General features: G+C 57.8%; 1 long non-coding RNA gene across 1 annotated transcript; it reads left to right on the top strand.

Annotated features, from left to right (window-relative positions):
• The first annotated feature begins 8,881 nt into the window (after positions 1-8,881).
• LOC119472681 lies at positions 8,882-15,595 on the top strand. Its single transcript, XR_005201854.1, has 3 exons — positions 8,882-9,125; positions 9,584-9,691; positions 15,083-15,595. It is a non-coding gene; the product is annotated as an uncharacterized LOC119472681 (long non-coding RNA).
• The last annotated feature ends 7,840 nt before the right edge of the window (positions 15,596-23,435 follow it).

The raw sequence follows: 23,435 nt of genomic DNA on the forward strand, positions 1-23,435 counted from the left end.
ACACATGCACATGTAAGTTCATTGCAGCACTGTTTACAATAGCAAAGACCTGGAACCAACCCAAATGCCCATCGATGATAGACTGGACAGGGAAAATGCGGCACATATACACCATGGAATATTATGCAGCCATCAAAAACAATGAGTTCGTGTCCTTTGTAGGGACATGGATGAACCTGGAAACCATCATTCTCAGCAAACTGACACAAGAACAGAAAATCAGACACCACATGTTCTCACTCATAGGCAGGTGTTGAACAATGAGAACACATGGACACAGGGATGGGAGCACTACACACTGGGGTCTGTTGGGGAGGCTAGGGAAGGGACAGTGGGAGGGAGGGTGGGTGAGGGATAATGTGGGAAGAAATGTCAGGTATAGGTGATGGGGGGATGGAGGCAGCAAACCACCTTGCCATGAATGCATCCATGCAACAATCTTGCATGATCTGTACATGTAGCCCAGAATCTACAATTTAAAAAAGTGTGACGTACAGAGGGTCTGGGTCGATCGGTTGCATTTCGCCCTCTGAAAGCCGCCGCCGACCATCCATAGCCCACTTGAATCACTGTAATGGTGTGAGCGCGCCTTCATTCGTCCATAGTTGTTGAGTCAGGGTCTGCAGGCCAGACTTCCGCAGGTGGTGACCCAGGTCTCAGGTGGTGACCCCAACAGGATCGAGGACACAGCCTGTACACAAAGGGCAGGGCGGGGGCCACACACACGGCTTCACCGTGGAGTAAAAGCCACAAAGTCCCCCATGGGGTTTCCCGGGGCTCCTTCCTCCCCAGCCCCCGCAGGCAGCTGCAAAACCAAGTTGGCAAATACCCTCTGCCGAAAGAGCAAGCAGGAACTTAAACACAGCAAAGTGAAAAGGGGGAGAGGCTGGAAAAACCCACTCTCCCTGTTCCATGGGGAAAGCCCAGGCCCAATCACACTCTGATTATTCAAGAGGATGAAAAGTAAAGCTAGCAGAGCTGTTAAAATGCTGTTTTATCAAACCAGGAAAACACAGTATTCAAACAGAACCTATGGATTAAAAACACTTCCTGAAGAAATAAGACATTTAGGCTGCTATTTCCACTCGCTGGAATTCAGGAAATGAAGCTCAGGCACTGGGTGCTGAGATGTCAGACAAAACAGACAGGGATGGAATAGAAGCTGGTGGACGGGCATGAATCAGCCGAGGGCAGGGGTGAGGAGGTGATCTTGGGGACAGAGAGCCAGCGGCAGCTGTCAAGGACACTGGGAGGGAAAAGAACAGCACCCGTGGCACAGAGCGGGCCAGGAAGCCGAGACCCAGGCAGTGGTGGCAGCCCCACGCCCGGTGCCCCACGCCCCAGGGAAGAGGAAGGCAGAGATTAGGAGAGAAAGCAGACATGGAGGGTGGAAACCAGACACCCGCTGGGTGCAGGAGCAACCTTCCAGATAGACACTTGAACAACCACCTGGCGCAGCCATGGCGGAGGTAAGAGAACCAAATTCTTGAAACGAAGGCAGATCTGAATCTATTTAATCAAACGGCTTATGGGGACACACAAAATTAACGAAAATGAATCTGGTGGAAATTTTCCACTTCACGCACAAAACACCAGACAAGCACAGAGAAACCAAGTGTGTCAGTGGTGTCCTGTGCCAACGCCAGGAGACCCCAGGGCGATGGACAGAGACTCACAGCTGCAAACCCAGACTCTGCCCAGCCGGGTCCCTGTGGGGAGACCAGCGGCACCAGTCCAGGGAGCAGAAGAAAACATTCTCGGCAACATGGGGGCCAGAAATTGTACCAAGAACGTTTCTTTCCTGAAAAAACAACTCAAAATAAATTATATGAGGCAGACAAGAGGTGCCTCCCAACAAAGACCCATGAACAGGAAGCACAGGCAGGCAGTGGCGGCCGGGGCCGTGGAGATGGCTTGAGCTAGGATCGAGTCCAAGAGGGTGCTGTGAATAAAATCTAAGAAACGCAAAAAGAACAATCACTAAAACTTAAAACCTCCATCTTATCAGGGACAATGGCTCTTTGGGGATCTTGTCGTGAGGCCAAGATAGAGTTCAGGATTGAGGTTCTACCGCTGGTTTAAAATTAGGATGTTGAAATTTGGCAGAATGGCTTAAGTTTTAGAAAACAGGAATTTGGGTCATTCTCTTTCCAAAGGAAAGCTGCCCCATGCCGGAATGACCAGCTGTTTGTGTATGCAACAGTGAGCATCCGTAACCCTTAGGAACGTCACATTCTCAGCCTCACTCATTCCAGAGAAAGCCGTGGGAGACGCCAGTCACTCTGGAAAGTTCTCAAGCATGTGGAGACTGAGAGGCACCCCAGCGGGCCCGCCTGGCCTCCTTCCCCGGCTGCCTCTCTCCGGTCTCACTGAGCAGGAGGGGCTTCTGGACCTCCCTCCAGCCTCCGAGCTGCTGTGAGTCCCATCAGGGCAGGGCAAGGCAGCCGCGTGGCTGTCTCGGGTGTCATGAAAGGCGGTTTGTTGAAGCTGTTAGTAACGAAACCCACATGCCAGGATAGAAGTGCGATGTGGTGTTGCCAGAGGGCAAGGCAGACCCCCGTGAGCCGGCCCCGGCCCACCCATCACCATAGGCACTGGCACAGTCACCCCGAGCACAAAGGGAGTCAATTCCCTGCCCCACTCTGGAGCCGGGCTGCCCAGACTGCTGGGCCCGCTCTGCCACTGGGCTGGGCCTCAGTTTCCTCACTGCGGAGAGGATGACAACACGCTGGCCCACACACAAGGGAGTGGGACCCAGGAGGCGGTGGAGGCATTCGCTCATGAATGCTCACCAAGGCCTCCTTGGGTCCAGGCAGCTGCCCAAACACAGCCCTCGCACGCCTTCCGGGACTCCACGTCCACACCCCACAACGGTCCCATCCTCATGCTCCAGATGAGAAAACTGAGGCACAGAGACGGAACCCAGAGACTTCTAGTTTGGGCTCCACAAAAGGCCTTTTGATTGAATCATGCTTTGAAAACGTAAGCTTCTCTGGGAACCACGCCCAGTCTGAGGCTTTGCGCCTCGCCACTGCCCATGGTCCTGCAGTGGCCCGGTGCCACGGCCCCTCCAGGGCCCACTCCGTTCTCTGTTTGGGAGGTCGCTCTCTTCACGTCAGTGTGTGAATCACATCCTGGGTCATAAGCCCAAACACAGCCGAAGACAAGATGGCCCCGGCGGGAAGTCAGCAGAACTCACTCCCGTCCATCCAGGCTACGGCGGGGGTTGGGTGGGGACATTCCTAGGGCGTGAGTCCAAGAGAGGCACGAGGACCTGCAACCCAGTGGGTCTTCAGTGCCAGGGCACTGGAACACATGGGAGTCCCTTGAGGATAAAAAAGGAGACCCCAGCCAGTGAGATGGACACACAGTCCCTGCAGCCTGAAGGTCCATTTGTGGTAAATGATCCTTTTCTTTTCTTTTTTCTTTTTTTGTGTGAGACAGGGTCTTGCTTTGTCACCCAGACTGGAGTGCAGTGCCTCGATCTCAGCTCACTGCAACCTCCACCTCCAAGTTCAACTGATTCTCCTGCCTCAGCCTCCTGAGTAGCTGGGACTACAGGTGCACATCACCAAACTGGCTAATTTTTTATAGTTTTTGGCAGAGTTGGTGTTTCACCATGTTGGCCAGGCTGGTCTTGAACTCCTGACCTCAGGTGATCTGCCCGCCTCAGCCTCCCAAAGTGCTGGCATTACAGCACGAGCCACCACACCCAGCCTGGGTGATCGATTTCTATGTAACAAACCAGCCCAAACTGGATGGCTTTAAACAGTAATAGCTGTTTCTTTAACTCACACACATGCAGTCTGGGCAGGGCTCAGCAGGGCCGGCTCATCTCCTCTCCATGGAGGCCTGGGGCTGGGAGCCCTGCAGGCTCAGCTTGGATTCATGAGGATAGACGTTCAAGCTGCGGGGTTCACCAGGAACCTTAACCTTATCAGTGAAGACTGAGTTCACCTCTGAAAAGAGGGAGCCACATGGCTGGAGTTTGGCCACCAGACGTTCCCTGGCAGGGCTTGGGTCTGGGGCAAGTGGCCCCGAAGCAGGAACAGTCTGGGCCATGCCAGCAGCTGCCTTACAGCCAAACTGCCTTCTTGGCCTCCCTGGACCTGCCTGCATCCTGCCCTCATTCTCCAGCCTTCTGGCTGGTTCCCAGAGCCCCAGAGCCCCAGAGCCCCAGAGACCTTTGTGAAAGTTGTTTAGCACTGGTTTCCACTCATTGCAACCAAGATCCTGAGTGCTTGTATGATACAGCCGATATGGTTAAAGAAAAAAATGAAAAAAGCAGAGACAGGTGTTTGTGCAACAGGACTATGCTGAGAAGTTCCATCGAGTGGCTCTGGCAGAGCCAGCAGGCAGGGGCCACCAGGAGGGACCTCCAGTTCTGCAGCTGAGCAGACCATGAGGGGCCTGGCTCTTCTCGGGCTGGCCGGCTGGTTGTCGTCGGCTCTCAGGGGAGGGTGGGGCAGCTGGGGAACCACGGCCCCACTGGCTCCTTGGAGTAGCTCCCTGCTTGGCCCTGTCCTCACCCTTAGAGAACACGCTGCCCGCACCACCGCATGAAGGGGAGTCCAAGAGAGATTGTGTGGGCTACAATGCACCCAGTGACATCAGGACCAGGCGTGGAGGGGGCGACTCTGATCTGGACACCATCAAGCACATCCCAAGGCTCCAGGCTCAGAGAGGGGCTGGAGGGCATCCATTGGGGCATGGTGTGGACCTGGACGGGAGCCTGGGCACTGGAATCCTGGCCCTTCCCAGACCCAATGAGCCACCACGGGTGTCCTGACCCTAGGTACCCCAGGGGTGCCTGTGCACAGTCGCTCGGAGAAGCCGCAGGTGGACTCAACTCTGTCAAAGGGACTATCATAAGCAGAGCTTGGAGGTCGCCCGTGGTCTCTCTCCCCAGTGTTACCCCCAGGACTTCGCTGTGCTGTGTGGCAGAGGGATTCTGAAGGCGCGGTGCAGATCACCAACCAGCTGACCTTAGAACCGGCAGGCGCCCCAGACCCGACCTCATCACACCAACGCTTTTTTTTTTTTTGAGATGGAGTCTCACTCTGTCACCCAGGCTGGAGTGCAATGGCGCAGTTTTGGCTCACTGCAACCTCTGCTTCCTGGTTCAAGAGATTCTCCTGACTCAGCCTCCTGAGTAGCTGGGATTACAGGTACATGCCACCACACTGGCTAATTTTTGTGTTTTTATTAGAGATGCCATTTCACCATGTTGGCCAGGCTGGTCTCGAACTCCTGACCTCGTGATCCACCCGCCTCGGCCTTCCAAAGTGCTGGAATTATAGGCATGAGCCACCTCGCCCAGCTCACACTAACACTTCAGAAGAGTTTCCTCTGGCAGGTGCAGAAGGGATGGCCAGAGAGAGCCACTCAGGCGGGTACTCACGGGCCACTGTTGCTTGAAGATGGAGGGGCCACCAGGAGCCACCAGGCAGGGACCCGAGAGCAAGCCCTAGGCGCTGAGGGCAGTCTCTCGCCAACAGCTGCAAGAACACGGGGACCCCAGTTCCACACCCACAAGGACTTGGATTCTGAACCAACCAACCCTCGAGGAGGCCTGAGCCCCAGGTGAGGCCCCCCAGGGATCCGGCCCGGCTCCTGACCTGCAGGTGTGAGCCAAAAGATGGCACAGGCTTGTCCATTTGCTTATTCGTATGGTGGTAAAACACACATAACATACCACTGACCACCTGAACTATTTTAGAGTCCAATGCAGCAGCATCCCGTGCAGTCACACTGTTGTGCAAACACCGCCTTGGTCAAGCTCTGGAGCTCGTTCACCCTCCCAAAGGGAGACCCATCGGCAGCTGGTCCCGTTCCCTCCGCCCTCAGGCCCTGGAAGCCACAAATCCTCTCTGTCTCCGGGGTCTGCCTACTCCAGACACTTTACATCAGTGCAAGCTTTTCACATAGTGCAGTCACTTAGCGTCCTGTTTCTTTGCTGTTTTTTTTTGAGACTGAGTCTCTGTCACCCAGGCTAGAGTACAGTGGTGTGATCTTAGCTCACAGCAATCTCTACTTCCCTAGTTCAAGCCATTCTCCTGCCTCAGTCTCCTGGGTAGCTGGGGCAACAGGTGCACACCACCATGACCAGCTAATTTTTGTATTTTTAGTAGAGACGGGGTTTCACCATAGCGGCCAGGCTGGTCTCGAACTCCTGACCTTGTGATCCACCCACATTGGACTCCCAAAGTGCTGGGATTACAGGCGTGAGCCACCACGCCCGGTTTAGCCTCCTGGTTCTGAGGCTAGCCCATGCGCAATGTGTCCGGGAGCTCCGCCCTTTTTCTGGCTGCACATATTCCATGGTGCGTGCACCACAGCCTATCCATCTGCTCCTCAGCCCGCAGACAGTTGGGTTGTTGCCACCTTTTGGCTACCGTGAATAACCTGCTGTGAACGCTCATGTCTGAGGTTTTGTGTGAGCCCGTGTGCTCGTTTCTGGCTGAGCGTCCCCAGGTGTGGAATTGCAGGGTGCTATGGCAACTGTTTAGCTTTTCCAGGAATCGCCAGACCATTTCCACGGCAGCTGCACCATTTCACGCTCCCACCAGGAATGTGCACTGAGCTGGTGCTGTTTCAAGCTGCGAGTTTCTGGTAAGTAGAAAACAGAAAACGAACACAGGGACTGGCCAGAGTGCTGGAACAGGAGGCGGGGTGGTGGCAAGGCTCTCCTCCCTGGCCTCTCAGCCCAGCTCCCAAGCTCCAGGTGGCCTCAACACCTGCTCCCAGCCTCAGCCCCAGCTCCTGGCCTCAGTTCCAGTGGCCTCAGCCTCAGCTCCCAGCCTCAGCCTCAGCCTCAGCCTCAGCTCCCAGCCTCAGCCCCTGCTCCACATCTCAGCTCCACATCTCAGCTCCCAGTCTCAGCTCCAGCTTGCAGATGGATTCAGAAAGGCCCCAGGGGCCTACAGCAATGCCCCAAAACCTTGCAGCTGCAGGGGGTGCGACTGGCCGGCCCCGGGAGGAGTACAGGTGGGAGGTCTAAGCCCCCACTCAGCTAAGTGTGACGCATGTCAGGGCAGGAAGGACACCTGAACACCATGCCCAGGTGTTGACAAGGGCAGAGGCCTGGAGAACGTGAGCAAGAGGGCACCGGAGGACTGACGACACCACAGCCCTGCTGGGGGACAGTGCCTCCCAAATTCAGGTCCCCTGGAACCCAGGAAGGCGATTTGTCTGGAAATAGATCCTCGCAGCTGTGATTAGTAAAGAATGGGATGGGGTCATCCTGGAGCAGAGGCTCTTGCCCTAGCGGTGTCCTTCGAGAAGAGAAGGGGAGACAGCCTCATGACAGAGGCGGCGCTGGAGTGATGCTCCCACAAGCCAAGGAACCCCAGGGAGTGCCATGACACCAGCAGCCAGGCAAGGAGGACAAGGAGGACCAGGGGCAACCGTGGCCCTGAAAGGCTGACCTCGGCTTCCAGCCTCCAGCACAGCGAGACAGTGCATTCCCGTAGCTTAAGCCGCCTCGCCTGTGGGACACTCACCCCCAACTAAAGGCCCGGCCGTGATGGGAGGGGAGCCATGAGGCCGCAGCCCTGGGGAAGGCTGTCCTTGGTCTTCCAGAGGCAAGGAGCTGCAGAACTTCCTGAGGGACACTCAGCTCTGCGCAGGCCACCTGGGCTTGCCCATTTCCGCCTGGCAAGTCCCTTGGTGTTTACTTTCTCCCAGTCCAGGGAAACTCCACACCCAGGGCTTGGGATTCAGGTCAGGAGAATATTCCCCCAGCAGCCAACCGCGGCCACAGGGAGGAAGTTGAGGCTGACCTTTCTCAGGTGCAGAGGCACTCGGCCTGGCAGTGGAGGCAGGAAGGTGGCTCTGCCCTGCTCCTGCCCCGAGACTCCGTGCCACAGACCACCTGCCCTGGGGCCTTCCTGGCCTCGTGGTCCTGGACTTTGGCGCCGCTCTTGGTTTGTACTAGGCCTGTCTTTGGCTGGGCTGAGGGTATTGGTAGGGAGATTTGGGGGTCCCAGGCAGAAACCTGTAAGAACCTGTGGTCCCCGGACCTTCTCAGCACCTGTCACCAGGTCACATCTGATTTGCTGGACCTCATAGCAGGGTCCAGATCAAAATGCCGGCCGGGTGCGGTGGCTCATACCTGTAATCCTAGCACTTTAGGAGAACAAGGCGGGAGGATCACTTAAGGCCAGGAGTTCGACACCGGCCTGGCCAACATGGTTGAAACCCCAGCTCTACTAAAAATACAAAAATTAGCTGGGCATGGTGGTGGGTGCCTGTAGTCCCACGTATTCAGGAGGCGGAGGCATGAGAATTGCTTGAACCCAGGAGGTGGAGGTTGCAGTGAGCAGAGATCATGCCACTGTACTCCAGCCTGGGTGATAGAGCAAGACTCTCTCAAAAAAAAAAAAAAAAGAAAGAAAGAAAATGCCTCCCTCCTGGGACAGTCTCTGAGACGCAGCCTCCCCCTGAATCACACACACACACACACACACACACACACACACACACACACACACACACAGCAATGGCAGCCCTGCAGAGAGCCAGGCCTCGGAAGTCTGGACGTCCGAGGGACAGGGAGGCGGGGGCGGGCCACGGCCCCACACAGCCGCCACCTGCATTTCCCCTTTCCCAGAACCAGCTGGCGCAGGGGAAGTGGCGGGGGGGTGGTTTCGGTTCCTCCTGATCTCGTCAAGTCGCTTGTCTAGAACCTTCTTTCTGCTCATAACGATAGCCGGAGATGTCGCTAACCAGCTCCCACCTCTGCCTGCCTGCTTCAGGCCTGCTGTCCTTGATCCCTGGCATCCTTACTGAAGTTTTGCAGGAAACCTGGATGAAGGCCAAGGCCCCCGCAAGGGACCTGGGCTCTGACACAGACAGACAGAGCTGGCCGGAGTCCGGCCCCTGTGCAGCCTGGGCCTCCATTCTGCACTGGTGTCATGTGGTGAGTCGGTGCCGGCCAGAATCCTGAAAGACCTGATCCCCAACACCAGCTCCCCAAATCCTCGACTCTTGAAAAATCAAAATCTAACATTTTGGTGTTTTGGCCGATTTCTTTGTGAATGGTTCATCGCGTGTGACTCATACACGTGAGTGAGCACACCCATGTGTCTGCGGCTGAGAAAATGTTATGATCTCAACTTTATCAGGTAAAGTGGCCTATGAAGGGTTCTGTCGTGTTTTTCTGCTTCTCAAATAAAATAAACCCCATGAAAAAAGTAAATAATACATTTCTTTCACAGAATTGGTTTTCTGTTTTTCTTTGTTTAGACAGGGTTTTGCTCTTGTTGCCCAGGCTGGAGTGCAATGGCGCCATCTCGGCTCACTGCAACCTCCGCCTCCCAGGTTCCGGTGATTCTCCTCCTCCGCCCTCCGAGTAGCTGGGATTACAGGTGCTCGCCGCCATGCCCAGCTAATTTTTGTATTTTTAGTAGAGACAGGGTTTCACCATGTTGGCCAGGCTGGTCTCGAACACTTGACCTCAGGTGATCCACCTGCCTCAGCCTCCCAAAGTGCTGGGATTACAGGCATGAGCCACCATGCCTGGCTACAGAATATTTTCAAATTGCTTTTCCAGAATTATAGTTTTGGGATTTTGACCTTTCAGGGTGTCGGCATTCAGAACCGTGTCCAGGGATCGTGGTCCAGACCCACAGGCCTGGGCATGTGCTTTCGAGGGTTCCGAAGACAACTCAACAGTGTGCCCAACCTGCTGGTAAGGACTCAGGAGGCCTCCCCTGTCCTTGTCACATGCATGGGAGGGGACTCTGGATCCCTGGCATGGCTGGTCTGGGAACTGGGGAAGGATGGGCAGTGCCCGGTGTGCAGGCTCCGGTACCCACGTTAGCACGTGTCTGTTACTGTGAGACTCTACCCCATGGACACCTGTGGCTGTGGCACACACCTTCCCACTACTGTCCCAGGAGTGACACTTTCTGATTCTAACATCAGTGTGTGCACATTTTGGGAAAAGCAGCAAGTACAGGAGAAGAATTTAGGCTGGGCACAGTGGCTCATGCTACAATCCCAGCACACGGGGGCGTCAAGGCGGGAGGATCGCTTCAGGCCAGGAGTTTGAGATCAGCCTGGGCAACATAGTAAGACCTCGTCTCTATTTAAGAAAAGAAAAAGACCACTTGTCCTCCCAGTCTTTTTTTTTTTTTTTGAGATGGAGTCTCGCTCTTGTTGCCCAGGCTGGAGTGCAGTGGCACAATCTTGGCTCACCGCAACCTCTGTTTCCCGGGTTCAAGGGATTCTCCTGCCTCGGCCTCTTCAGCAGCTGGGATTACAGGTGCCCACCACCACGCCCAGCTAATTTTTGTATTTGTATTTTTATTTTTAATTAATTAATTATTTTTGAGATGGACTCTTGCTCTGTAGCCCAGGCTGGAGTGCAGTGACCCCCTCTCGGCTCACTGCAACCTCCGCCTCCTGGGTCCCAGTTCAAGCAATTCTCCTACCTCAGCCTCCCAAGTAGCTGGGATTACAGGCATGAGCCACCATGCCCAGCTAATTTTTGTGTTTTTTAGTACAGACAGGGTTTCACCATGTTGGCCAGTCTGGTCTTGAACTCCTGACCTCATGATCTGCCTGTCTCGGCCTCCCAAAGTGCTGGGATTATAGGCATGAGCCACACCACGCCTGCCAATTTTTGTATTTTTAGTACAGATGGAGTTTCACCATGTTGGCCAAGCTGGTCTTGAACTCCTGGCCTCAGGTAATTCACCCACCTTGGCCTCCCAAAGTGCTGGGATTACAGGCATGAGCCATGGCACCTAGCTCTTCCCAGTCTTTAAAAGATGTTTCCATTAACATGGCAGAGGTCACAATGAATGACCTAACAAACACATGTAAACACACTCCAGGAATCCTGCCATGTCATCATGGGAACCTGCACATGTTTTCCCACGCTGGGTACCCTGTGTGGACAGAGGCTGGCCGGCAGCAGGGCAGGCTGAGGTCCCCAGTGGGTGGGGACAGCTGGGGGGTAGCAACTCAATGGCCCTATCCAGGGCTGCGTCCCGGCAGAAGGTGGGGTCTGCCAGGGGTGGAGGTGGTGGCTGCGGATTCCGTCGTCTGGTCCGCGGCGTTCCCCCCAACGAAGCCCTGACCCTCTCCCCTTCACCACTCTTGCAGGGGTCTCCTGACCCCAGCTGCTACCTCCAGCAGTTCCCCAGCCCCCAGGATGGTCCTTCAGGACCCTAGGGGGAGTCCCATCCACAAGGACGGCTCACCGGTCCCCTGCCACAGCCAGTGAGGACGGGGTCCTGCAGCCGAAGTGGTGCGTGCTGAGTGTGGTGTCCCTGGCAGGCTGCGAGGGTGCCCCCGGCTGCCCAGTTAGTGAGACTGGGTTGGCAGGATGGTGATGGGCCCAGATTCTGGGACTGACAGCCTGAGCCCAACCCCTGCATCCCGACTCGTGGGGCTCCGCCACCTGGAGGCAGCTTGTGCCCCTGGCTCTGCCTCCTTTTCTGCCGCAGTGCCTGCTGGACTCTGGCCCGAAGTGGGGGCCACGGTTGACACAGCTGGAGACCAGCCCACTGGTCAGGTCAGTGCTGTCTGTCCTCTGCACCAGACGGCTTCTCCTGGCAAGGAGGGCTCCCCCGCCCCCGGGCTCTGTGCCAGCCGGAGGTTCTGCAGGAGCTGCTCACTTCCTCCTGCCAGCCAGGGCAGCCTGGGGACAGCTCCAACCTGGAGAAACTAAACTCAGGGCAAGTCCCTGGCTACTTCCCTGGAAAGTCCCAGCGGAGTCCCCACTCCTTCCCGCCGGCTCTCAGGGTGCTTTATCTCAGAAGGGGATTTCTTCCTCCTGAGATTCTCGTGGCCACACGGTGCCTGTCACATGTCCACCTCACGCTGTCCTGGCTGTCACCAACTTGTCCAATGGTCAGAGGGTTTGAACCAGGGGACTCTGTCCTGAATAGGGGAGATTGAGGCTGGGACCTGCTGGGCCGCATTCCCAGGAGGTTAAGGCATTCTTAGTTACAACACAGGAGGTTGGCACCAGACAGAAGTCACAGGTACCTTGCTGACACACAGGTTGTAGTGAAGAAGCCGGCCAAACCCCATCAAAACCAGGATGGCGGTGAGCGGGACTCTGGTTGTCCTTGAGGCTCACTAGGCACTAATTCCAACACATTCGATGCTACAAGACACTCCCACCAGTGCTGTGACAGCTTGCAAATGCCATGGCAATGTCTGAAAGTTACCCTACATGCTCTAAAGCAGGGAGGAAGCCTCAGTTCCGGGAACTGATCACCCCTTTCCCAGAAAATTCATGAATAACCCACTCCTTGCTTAGCATATAATCACGAAATAACCAAAGTAACCATGAGCACATTCAGGGGGGCCCCGGCTCTGCCTCTGGAGCAGCGGGTCTTTATTCCCTTACTTTATGAATACACTTTCTATTGGCTGTCTGGACTCCCCCAAGTTCCTTACTGTGTGAGGTCTGATAACCCTCTCTCGGGGTCTGGATCGGACTCCTTTCTGGTAGCACAGGCCACACACAGACGTCTCTGGGGGGTGGGCAGGCCACGGAACAGGTCACACACATGTCTCTGGGGGGTGGGTGGGCCACGGAACAGGCCACACATGCCGAGGCTGAGTGCCACCCCACGAACTCACCATCAGGGGCAGGCCACCCACACGACCCGGCAGCCCCATCACACTGCAGTGCACCAGCACAGAAGGCTGCCCGGCCCAGCTCTCTATGCTGCCTCGATTTCCCCATTTCTAGGCCTTGCTTGGGACGAAGGTGACTGCACACCAGATGCCTGCACATGCCAGAGCAGAGCGGGGCCGCCTGGAGCGTCAGGCAAGGCGGGAACACAGGCTGTGGGGAGAGGAAGGTCCAGCCCCAGAACGCAAGGTGTCCCGGGCTCCTGGCTGGCGGGGCCTGGTCCCTGGTCGGAGATGTAGAGGCGCAGGAGACAGGGTTCGCTGTAGGGACCCAGCCCGGTGGCCTCGGGGGGTCACAGGGTCCCCCAGGGCTCAGCCTTGGTCTCTGCTCTCTCTCTTCCTCTGAAGAAGTTTGTGCTGTTGGTCACTTTGCTTTATTTATTTCTGAGACGGAGCCTTGCCCTGTCACTTGGCTGCAGTGCGGTGGCGCGATCTTGGCTCCCTGCAGCCTCTGCCACCTCCTGGGCTCAACAAGCACAGAAGGGACATCGGCTCGTGCCAGGCCCTGGGTCCCCGCAGGAACCACGTGGGCGAGGCCCTGCCCCCTGGAGCTGAGGTTCTGGGGGAGAAAAGAGACCAGGAGGCAGCTGGTACAAGTGTGTGCGGGCAGTGAAGCCTTAAGCAAGCGCGGAGGAGAAGCAGCTGGAGCCTTCCAGGCAGAATGGTCTCTGCAAAGGCCCTGGGGCAGAGGTGCTCAGACACGGCCAGGGGGCTGAAGGCAGAGGGCTGGAGGGTGGGAGGCGCCCCCCGGCTCCTGGTGGCTCTTCTAGGGTATGGACCTGGGCCGCTCCACTTTCTCACACCCGGGGTTTCCCCAGGAACCTTCTCTGTGGCAAAGAGCCTGTCCTGGAAAGTCCCGACCACAAGTCACCGAGGAAAGGTCAGCTCCAGGCTGTGGCCGGGCCAAGCCTGTGCCCTATGGCGCTCCTGAGGCTGGGGCCAGCGACCCTGACTCCTGCTCCAACCCCTCTGTGGGTGTGGGAGCCTGGGGGCTGCACTCCCAGGAAGTACCACTGAGGCCTCGGCTCTCAGGCTGCCACAGGGCCTCTCCCACGGAGACAGTGAGGCAGCAAAGCCAAAGTTACAGCCTCCCTCACCCCCTACCCAAGCCCTCTGCCCTCAGGTGTGCAGCCACACCCAAGGGTGCCAGGCCTGGGGTCCTGGGCGTGAACATGAGGGGGCCCGGGCAGGGCAGACCGGGGAAAACCCGGGGTCCAGGAACGAGCAGGCCGGGAGGGTGAGAGGTATCCCGAGTGCCGGAGGCCCTCTGGGAAGTGACCTTTACTCTGAGGGTGACAGGAGAGGCACACAGAGGCAGCAGGGACTCAGGGGAGCAGGAGAGCTGGGCGAGCACCTGACCCCTCCGCTGGCTCCCACTGCCCCTCGTCCAGGCCCAAGAGAGCTGGCCAACACCTCCTGGGGCAAAGTCCCCAGGTGAAGAGCAGCTGCTCTAAGATTTAACGTCCAGCTTGTCACAAAGCCAGGGAGGGGAGGGAGGGATAAGTGGTTATAACAGACGCTGGGACGGTGATCAAACCTGGGGACAGCACATCCTCTCAGCAAATTCAGCGCCGCTCTTGAACGAGCTGGGCACGATTCCAGAGAGGAGCCCAGTGAGAGAACCTGGGGGCATCCGAACGTGAGGGGGAGGCTCCATGTTTTCCGAAGGCGATGATGTCATTGTGGCAACACGGGGAGTGTCCTCGATCCTGGAAGTTTGCTGACTGATGTATTTAGGGCCAGTGTGCAAATGTCTGCAGCTTGCATTCAAAAATGGCACATGAAAAAAGAATGCGAATGGAACGTGGGTCCTGAAAAAGGCTGAGACTTTCGCATGTTTCCTGACGGGAGGGGCTGGGCGGCCACACTCTACTCTTCACACTTCTACACACGTCGCAGTTCTCACAACACGCACACGTCGGGATGGCTGTCACCAAAACAGAAAATCACAAGTGCTGGCAAGGCTGTGGCGAGGACGGACCCCTGAATGCTGCTGCTGGGAGGGTGAAATGGTCAGCCACCGTGGGAAGCAGCACGGTAGTCCCTGAAACAGCTAAAATAGAATGACTGGGCCAGGGGCAGTGGCTGACACCTGTAATCCCAGCACTTTGGGGGGCCGAGGCAGGAGGATCACTTGAAGCCAGAGCTCACGAGCAGCCAGGGCAAAATGGCAAGACTCCGTCTCTACAAAAAATGAAAAACTTAACCGGCCATGCTGATGCCCACTGGTAGTCCCGGCGACGTGGGAGGCTGAGCTGGGAGACTTGCCTGAGCCCAGGAGATTGGGGTTACAGTGAGCTGTGATCACGAAGCTGTGCTTTAGCCGAATTCTGCAGCAGAAATGAAGACTTTGGTGACATTGGTGTAGACTGTCTTATGCTGGCTGAAGAAATGTTTAATTCTCTAATTCCTTTTTTCACTCTAGGTTTTTTCCAGAAGCGTTTGGTGGTGTTAGATCCCCTCCGTAGTCTCTGCACTGGGGTAGAAATTCTGCCTTTATGCATCGGACCCGCTCCTGATTCTCTGGAATCAGATCTGTCCCTACGGACAGACCAAGCTTCCCGGATGCCAGCGGTGTTGGGGAAGCCGACGCTGCTCCTGCAGCAGGACGCCTGAGGACACGGCCTGCTCCCTCACGTCAAAACAGCCTCTGGGTCCTTGTCCCAGGGCAGAACAGCCTCTCCTAAGTGCGAACGGGGAACAGAGGATTAACACTGTCACCTAAGGCAGAAGCCCTGCAAGCCCGTGGGTGCTCAAGGCCGATTTTTTACCCTCCATGACCACAAAAGAAACCATTCTTTGTTGGGGTAGAAGAGCATGAACCCTCTTTAGAACAGGTAGTGTTGGCTGGGCGCAGTGGCTCATGCCTGTAATCCCAGCACTTTGGGAGGCGGGGGCAGGCAGATCACCTGAGGTCAGGAGTTCAAGACCAGTCTGGCCAATATGGCGAAACCCTGTCTTCACTAAAAATACAAAAATTAGCCGGGCGTGGTGGCATGTGACTGTAGTCCTGGCTACTCGGGAGGCTGAGACAGAAGAATTGTTTGAACGTGGGAAGAGGAGGATGCAGTAAGCCAAGATCGCGCCACTGCTCTCCAGCCTGGGTGACAGAGTGAGACACCATCTCAAAAAAACAAAAAGCAAAAGAATGGAGCAACCCGTCTGCATGACACACATCACACCGGCGGGATCTCGCAGACTTTCCCACACTGGGCGCCCATTTTCCGGTGTGGCTGTCTGCTGTCTGTGGATGTCCCCAAGTGGTCTGAGAAGTTTCCATTAGAAGAAATTAGACATACTGTAGTTTTTAAATCACTGAGCAATCACTTACTAGTTACAAGTCACTTATTAGACAGACTTGAACATTTCATGTGCACAAAGCGACAAAGGGTGTGGCCTCTTGCCATTCGCACCTAGGCCTGGGCCATTTGTCCTACAATTCCTGGTTTGGCACAGGAAGTCGGGCGGCGCAGTGCCAGTCCCAACCCCATTGCGTTCTGAGTGGCGGGCAAATGAATCGTTTTTTGCATTTACTAGGCAATTTATAGTTTGTATGCTTTACACCAGTCATGGTTTTAGACTCTTAGGATGCAAGGTAAATAAGAAAGTTGCTCTGGGCAAAGAGAGAGACCCTGTTTCTAAAAAAATAAAAATAAAACAACACAATTACCATATGATCAGCACTTCTGCTTCTGTGAGCGCCTCGTGCTCTGAGCTTCCAGCCTTTAAGCTGGTTCTCAATCGGACCCCAGGGTCCTTTCTAGAGAGAAGTCCCATCCACGTCACCCTCCTAGCTTGCGTGGCTGCAAGCGTGGGTGCCGTAGCAGCGGGCAGGGGCGGCTGGGCTTGGTGAAAGGGGGACTGGGGCCCTCCTTGCTCCTGGGGCCGCTGGCTCCGTTGCCCTGAAATCAGACCCATGCCTTGCACTTCCTGAGTGTTTCCTGTGACCGAGGGATCAGAGTTTTGGCTGTGAGGGGGGTGCTGTGGCCAGGGACACACAGAGCCATCGCTCCCGCTTCCAGGGGGCCCTGGGGTCCCTTCCCACATCTCCCTGGGGGCAGCCACCACACCTACTCTGTGCCGTCCATCAGACCCCTCTGCTTCACAGCTCATACCAAGCTGGGGGGCGCTGGGGGCCAGGGCAGGTGTGGCCATGTGACCAGGAGGACCTGCTGGTGTCTTCGGTCACCATCGGGTGCCCCTAGGACTGTGGTCAGCAGGGTGGAGCGCCTGATCCAGCTTTACTGCCTGCTGCAGCCAGCGGGGGCCTTGAAGACCCGGCCTCACCCACAGCCCCTCCTCCAGAGCCCCCAGCTGCTCCCTCCTAATCTCTCCTCCCAGGAGTCGGGGTCCCACCTGGCCCCTGGGGCCCTGGGGAAGGGGTTCTGTGGAGCAGCTAATTATCCCTCCCTCTCCCGCCCCTCGGCCCAGGGCCTGGCTCCCTGCCCCTGCATGTCATTCCTGGGGGTGGAGTGGCCTCCCAAAGCCCAAGTCGCCTGCGCACCCAGCCCCTCGCGCAGGCCTGGGCGTGGAAGCGAGCCAGGCTGGCTCCGGCAGCCCTCAGAGCTTTCATTTCAGCGCCGCACGCTGGCCAAGTTCAACATCCAGGGGGATAAACAGGTCCCGTACACAGCCTGCACCAGGCAGCTGCAGCTCAGGAGAACCCGCTGGGCCAGAGCTGCCCACAGCGTAGGGCGGCCTCTGCGGGCACACCTGACCCTAGGTGACCAGAGTGGGGCCCTCTCCTGACGCTCAGGCAGGCACTGACATGGTCTCGGCCTGAGCAGGTGTCTGCCTGTCACTGCATCTCAGCGACTGGTGCCACGATTTTGTGCTGACAACAATCCCCACTCTGTGGCCACCTGCCCGCCCCACAGGCCCCTCGACCTGAGATGCCAGCGGAGGGGCCTAAGATGAGAAAGCCCGGCCAGCTTCTCCACTGGTGCTCCCCCGTGCCAGTTGGACCCCTGAGGCTTCAGGGTCACACGCCTTCAGATTCTGCTGGCTCTGGACTGGGTGCGGGGAGGACCCTCTCTGCAGCTCGACACCATGTGAAACTCACCCTGCTCTAGGAAACAGGTCTGAAGACTGGGCGGCGGAGGTGGAGGCAGGCACCCGCCATCCTCAGTGCCAGGACCCTGGCTTCCATCCTGCTGCACCAGGAGGAGGCAGCAGGGCTGCGGTGTCCAGCTGAAGGTGTCAGGGACTGAGGTCCGACCCACTCCTGGTGCTCAGAGGGGTTCTCTGTGATGGAGAGAGCACAGGTTCGTGCTGCGCTGGACTCGGCCGGGTTGGCCCTAGGCTGAGGCCCCATCGAGAAGAGGTGCCATGTCCCTTGGCCACAAACAAGCACAGCTGTGTGGGCCAGGGTGCTGGGGAGATCCAACCCTGCTCCAAGAGCTGGCAAGGGCTAAAGCCCGGAGGTGGGGCCTGCGGAGGGGCAGTGCCCACGGAAGCACAGTGAGGGGGCCGCGTGGGCTGAAGCATCCAGGAGGCAAGACCTCAGGAGGGGGCAGCCACCTGGACCCTGGAGAGCCACCATGCAGTGTCCCGAAGCTCTGGGCATTGAGGAAGACTTATCAAGGAAGCCAGAGAGAACTGGGCATGGTCAGAAGCGGGCTGGCCGGGCCGGCAGGGGTCGAGGGTCTGGGAGTGGGGTCGCTGCTGTGTGGGCACCACAGGCTGAGTAGAGCCCCTCGGGGAAGGACCCACCAGCCCCCCATATGGAGATCCCTTCCACCCCTGGCTCTGGGAGTCAGCCCTTCAACCAAAGTGCTGCCCGGCGGCTGCCCATCTGAGGAAGGGGCCCACACCAAGAGGCAGCAGTGCCCATTTGAGGAAGGGACCCACACCAAGGGGCAGTGCTGCCCAGGGGGCCAGGGCCACCTCCCCTTCTGTGGGCCCTGGGAGTGGAGAGGAAGCAGCTTCCTTTTTCTCCCCCAGCCCAAGATATGGAAAAGTGGGGCTCGGCCGGGCACAGTGGCTCACGCCTGTAACCCCAGCACTTTGGGAGGCCGAGGCAGGTGGATCTCCTGAGGTCAGGAGTTTGAGGTCAACCTGGCCAACATGGTGAAACCCTATCTCTACTAAAAATACAAAAATTAGCTGGGTGTGGTGGTGGGCACCTGTAATCCCAGCTACTTGGGAGGCTGAGACAGGAGAATCACTTGAACCCAGGAGGTGGGGGCTGCAGGGAGTCGAGATCTGGCCATGGTACTCCAGCTTGGGCCACAGAGTAAAACTCTGTCTTAAAAGAGAAAAAGAAAAGTGGGGCTCATACCGCATGCCACAGGCACCTAACACACAGACCCCCGTGTGTCCAGGCCCCCGTGTGTCCAGGCCCCCGTGTGTCCAGGCCCCCGTGTGTCCAGTCTGAAGAATCCCACAGAAAAGCAGCCCACACATGGGAACCCACATGGCTCTCCACAGTGCGGCATGGCTACAAAATATTCACAGCCCTGAATCCATGTCATTTCTGAGAAAATACTCCAGGGAAAAGACCTCACAGGCCAAAATGTTCTTCTCCACATTATTTTAATCAGGAAATATTGCAAACGATCCCAATGCCAACTACAACAGTGGGGCGGAGGAACTTTCTGCTGACGCCGCTGGAGAAAGTATCTCATGGCCCTCGGTGGCCCTCGGTGGCCCCAGGGATGGGGACTGGGCCAGGGCAGGCCGTGCCTCACAGGGAGTTGCAGAGAAGCCAGACTGCAGGGTTGGGCAGTGAGAAGCAGGGGGGCTCCTCCGCCCTCAGACTTGCAAGCATGGACCGCGGCCCCTAACCTGACAGGACTCACCATCACACTTTTCTCATTTCTCAGGGTTCAGTACTCAGCCTGCGTCTCCTGTCCAGCAGCAGCTCAACATTATGCCACGAGGCGCCAGCTCTGAGGAGCGCTTGGCAGTCCTTCCTCCTCCCAGCCTGGAATCATCGCCCGGGCCCTTCCCTCTCAGAGCGGGGACCTCTCTAGGGAAAGGAAGGGCTTTCCAGGGCAGCCCCAGGCCCAGCAGGCACCCGCTTCCTGCATCTCCTGGGCAGCTTCACTTTGAATTAGGGGGCATCGGGGCCGAGCCCAAAACAGGAGGGCAGCGAGGGTTCTGACACTGTGGACTCGGCCAGGGAGGGGCCACCCACAGCCACCTGTCCCGAGTGTGAGCATTCGGGTGTTTGTGGGCTCTGGGGAAGGGGCTGCAAGGAAGCGGGTCTGGAACTTGGTGCTGAAGCCCAGGACCCATGCAGGGGTCAGAGGGGGCAGGGACAGAGCAGGAATGAGGGCCAGGACAGGGACTGGGGACAGGGGCGGGGATGGGGTGGCAGAACAGGGACAGGAAGAGGGACAGGGACGGTGCAGCCTCCACTGCTGCCCTCTCGGGGAGCCTGGCTCCCTCCTCGCCCGGCCACTGCTCCTGGCACCGAGCTGAAGGGACTGGAGGCTGTGATGCTCTCTCTGTCCAGCTCTCTCCATCTCCCTCTCTCAGGCGACTCATGTGATAAAGAATCGACCTTTCGGAGACATTCTGTGCTCTCAATAAAAATAGCCCCTGGCTGGAAACCCCCGAGGAGCCTGACTTCCTCCCTGGGCCGTGGCAGCCCTTCTGCACCTGCCCTGTGCTGGCCCCTCCTGCAGGAACCGGGTGGGTACGGGGACCCAGGACCACGGGGAGGCTCCAGAGAGCCCTGTGGGCACCTCCAGCAGCCGCCAGGGGGCGCTGTCCCCCACACCTCATCTGTGCGCTTCCCCGGGGTGGCAGTCAGACTTCCCGAATGCAGAGGCTGCTGGGAGGGGCCCCGAAGCCCCCCAGGTCCCCTCGTGTTCTCCACTCCCCGTCCCCCGCCTAGCCAGCGAGGGCTCTGATTCCCCGAAGCCAACGGTGCAGCCCACCTGGGCCTCTGGGGAGCCAGATCAGCTCTGCCGGGACCCCAGGTGCGGGAACCTCTGTACCAGGACCATGGCGGGGGGCGGGTTCAGGGAGCCCCTGCCCTGCCCCTCACCTGTCCCCCCCACCTGCACATCCCTCCTCTGCGTCGCCTGCACGGAGCCCTCGTCTCGGTGCATCAGAACCAACCCAGGAGAGCAGCTGGCCTGTCACCTGCTGAGGAGCGGAGGTGTGGGGACCCGGGGGGACAGGGGTCTGGAGTGCTCCCGGGAAGACCCTCAGGGACTGTCCTGCTGCTGGCAGCGCCTCAATGGGGGCTGATGGAGGTGTCTCCGGCCCCTAGGCCTGTGCCCAGGACTTCAATGGCCCCCCACACTACCTCACTACCCCAGTCCAGGTTTGGCGACAGATGAGGAAACTGAGGCAGAGGCCCCGGTCTTGCAGCCATTATTGCAGAGCTGGGACCCAAGACCTGGGTGGCCTCTCTGTAATTACTTCTTCCTCAGAGGACAAGCCCAGGTTCTTCAGGGTGTGAAGTCCATGTGCAGCCACAGGGGAGAAGGACTTAGAGACAGGCCTGGGACAGGGGTGGGAGGCAGGGCTTATGTGCTGGCAATGGTGGCACCAGGGGGCACTTGGGGACACCAAGTGAGCTCTAGAATGGCTAAAGTGGCAAATCTTGTGCTTCGTGTCGATTCTACCAATTAAGAAAAATAACATGTAGGCTGGGCACAGTGGCTCACACCTGTAATCCCAGCGGGTGGATCACCTAAGGTCGGGAGCTCAAGACCAGCCTGGCCAAAATGGTGAAACCTTGTCTCTACTTAAATAAAAAATATAAACAAATTAGCCAGGCATGGTGGCGGGCACCTGTAGTCCCAGCTACTCGGGAAACTGAGGCAGGAGAATCGCGTAAACCCATGAGGCCGAGGTTCCAGTGAGCTGGGATCATGCCACTACACTCCAGCCAAGGTGACAAAGTGAGACTCTGTTTCAAAAAAAAAGAAAAAATAAAAGGTGACAATTCACATATACCCCTGAAAACCTCTAGGCTTGGGGACAGCAGGAGCCTTCCTGAGGGGCATCCTGGGCCATGCCAGGGCTCCCGAGGCCTCTGGGACATGGTCCTGCTCAGCTCCTCACTCTCCTTCTGCCCAAGAACAAGCTCTGTTCTGCCCACGGTGCTGTCTGCACACACAGCTAACTGCTTTGCCATCAGCTCTCGCAGATTAAAAAAACACGACAAAAAAGAGAGGGTTATGGGCTGTGCTGTGCCCCCCAATTCGCAGGGTGAAGTCCCAACTTCAGGATGCGCCTGTATTCACACACAGGGTTTCACAGAGGCGACGAGGGGGAAACGAGGTCACCAGGCAGGCTCTGACCCCACCCGCCCCGCGTCCTTGTAAGAGGAGGACACAGACACGCAGGACACAGGAGGTGGTGCTGCCTGCCTGCCCAGGAGAGGCCTCTGGACCCGGGACGCCAGCCCCAGGCCTGGAGAGAGCCCGCATCTGCCGCGGGAGCATTTGGCCATGGCGAACGCGACTCAGCCCCAGCAAACTCTTGCAGATGCGCCCAGCTCCCCCAGGCCATCTTTCCATGGGAGGACGTGACCCAGTGTTCTCCCGAAACCCAGCCCGACCCGTGACGCGTCCCCCGCAGGGTGGCCGGGCTGGACTGTAGGGCAGGCTCCCAGAGGCCTCCAGTGATGCGCCTCACAGAACCCTGTCTTGGCCACGATCAGAAACCCCACCAGATGCTCACAGAGGAGTATTTTCATACTTCCGCTATCTGGCCTCCACCAAAACCAGGAAGTGCAGGGAGTTGTGCAAATGAAGGAAATGACCAGGACCTGAGGGACAGACCGGGCCATCAGAAGACAATCCTGACTCCCTCTCCAGGCCTTGCCCTGCCCCTCCCTCTCCTCCCCCAGCAGGAGTCCTCTTTTCCCTCAGGGCCAAGAACTCAGGCCACACAGGGCGCAAGACCTGCCAGGAGGAAAGGAAGGAAGACCCATCGCTGGCGTGAGGGGTGGCTTCCGTGTGGGGAAACTGAGTCAGTAGCAACTCCGGATTGGAGCTCCTAACCAGGTCAGGTATGCGGGTGCCGCTCCCTCAGCCAAGAGGCCCCCACAGTCCCACCTCCTCAACAGCTGGGCACACGCCATCGGGGGGTTCCAGGAGACTTACAAAAGCCATGACCCAACCCCACGGAGGTGCCCTCTGAGCTGGGTGTCCCACGCTAGAGTCAGGGTGCCCTGAGGCCAGGCATGGGGCCGCCCTGAGCAAAGATGGGGACCCAGGAGGGCCTGCGACTGGCCATGATGGTGGCCGCTGTATTGAGAGGGCATCTGGGATCCCAGCCTGCGGCCCTTCCTTGTGAGCTGTGGGGCCTCAGGAAATGCACCCCACTCTGTGCCTGAGTTTCCACCCTGGCTGAACTTGTCTCCCCACAGCCGTGTGTTGAGGTCCTGACCGCAGGACCTGTGAGTGTGGCCTTATTTGGAGGCAGGGTCTGCACAGCGGTAATGAAGCTCAAGTGAGGCCAGCTTGTGGGACACCACAGACAGAGAGGGAAGGCACAGGACCCGGGGCAGAGGCCGAGGCAGCGCTTCCACCAGTGAAGAGGCACCCAACATCTCAGGCCCCAAAGCCAGGAGCAGCCGGGGACAGACCCCTCACGGCCTTGGGGCCAGCCCTGCCCACACCTTGACCTTGGACTTCTGGCACCAGAGCCATGGGAGGATGAATCTGCTGGTGTGGGCGTGTGCTGATTTGCCACAGCAGCGCTGGGTGGCCGATACGGTCTGCAGCCACAGCTGAAGGAGACACAACAGGTGCAGAGCCAGCACGTGCTGGGCACACCCTTGGAAGAAGTGTTGGGAACGATAGGACACT

This window comes from Cebus imitator, unplaced genomic scaffold (assembly GCF_001604975.1).
Source record: "Cebus imitator isolate Cc_AM_T3 unplaced genomic scaffold, Cebus_imitator-1.0 Scaffold112, whole genome shotgun sequence".
In the NCBI taxonomy this organism is placed as follows: Eukaryota; Metazoa; Chordata; class Mammalia; order Primates; family Cebidae; genus Cebus; species Cebus imitator.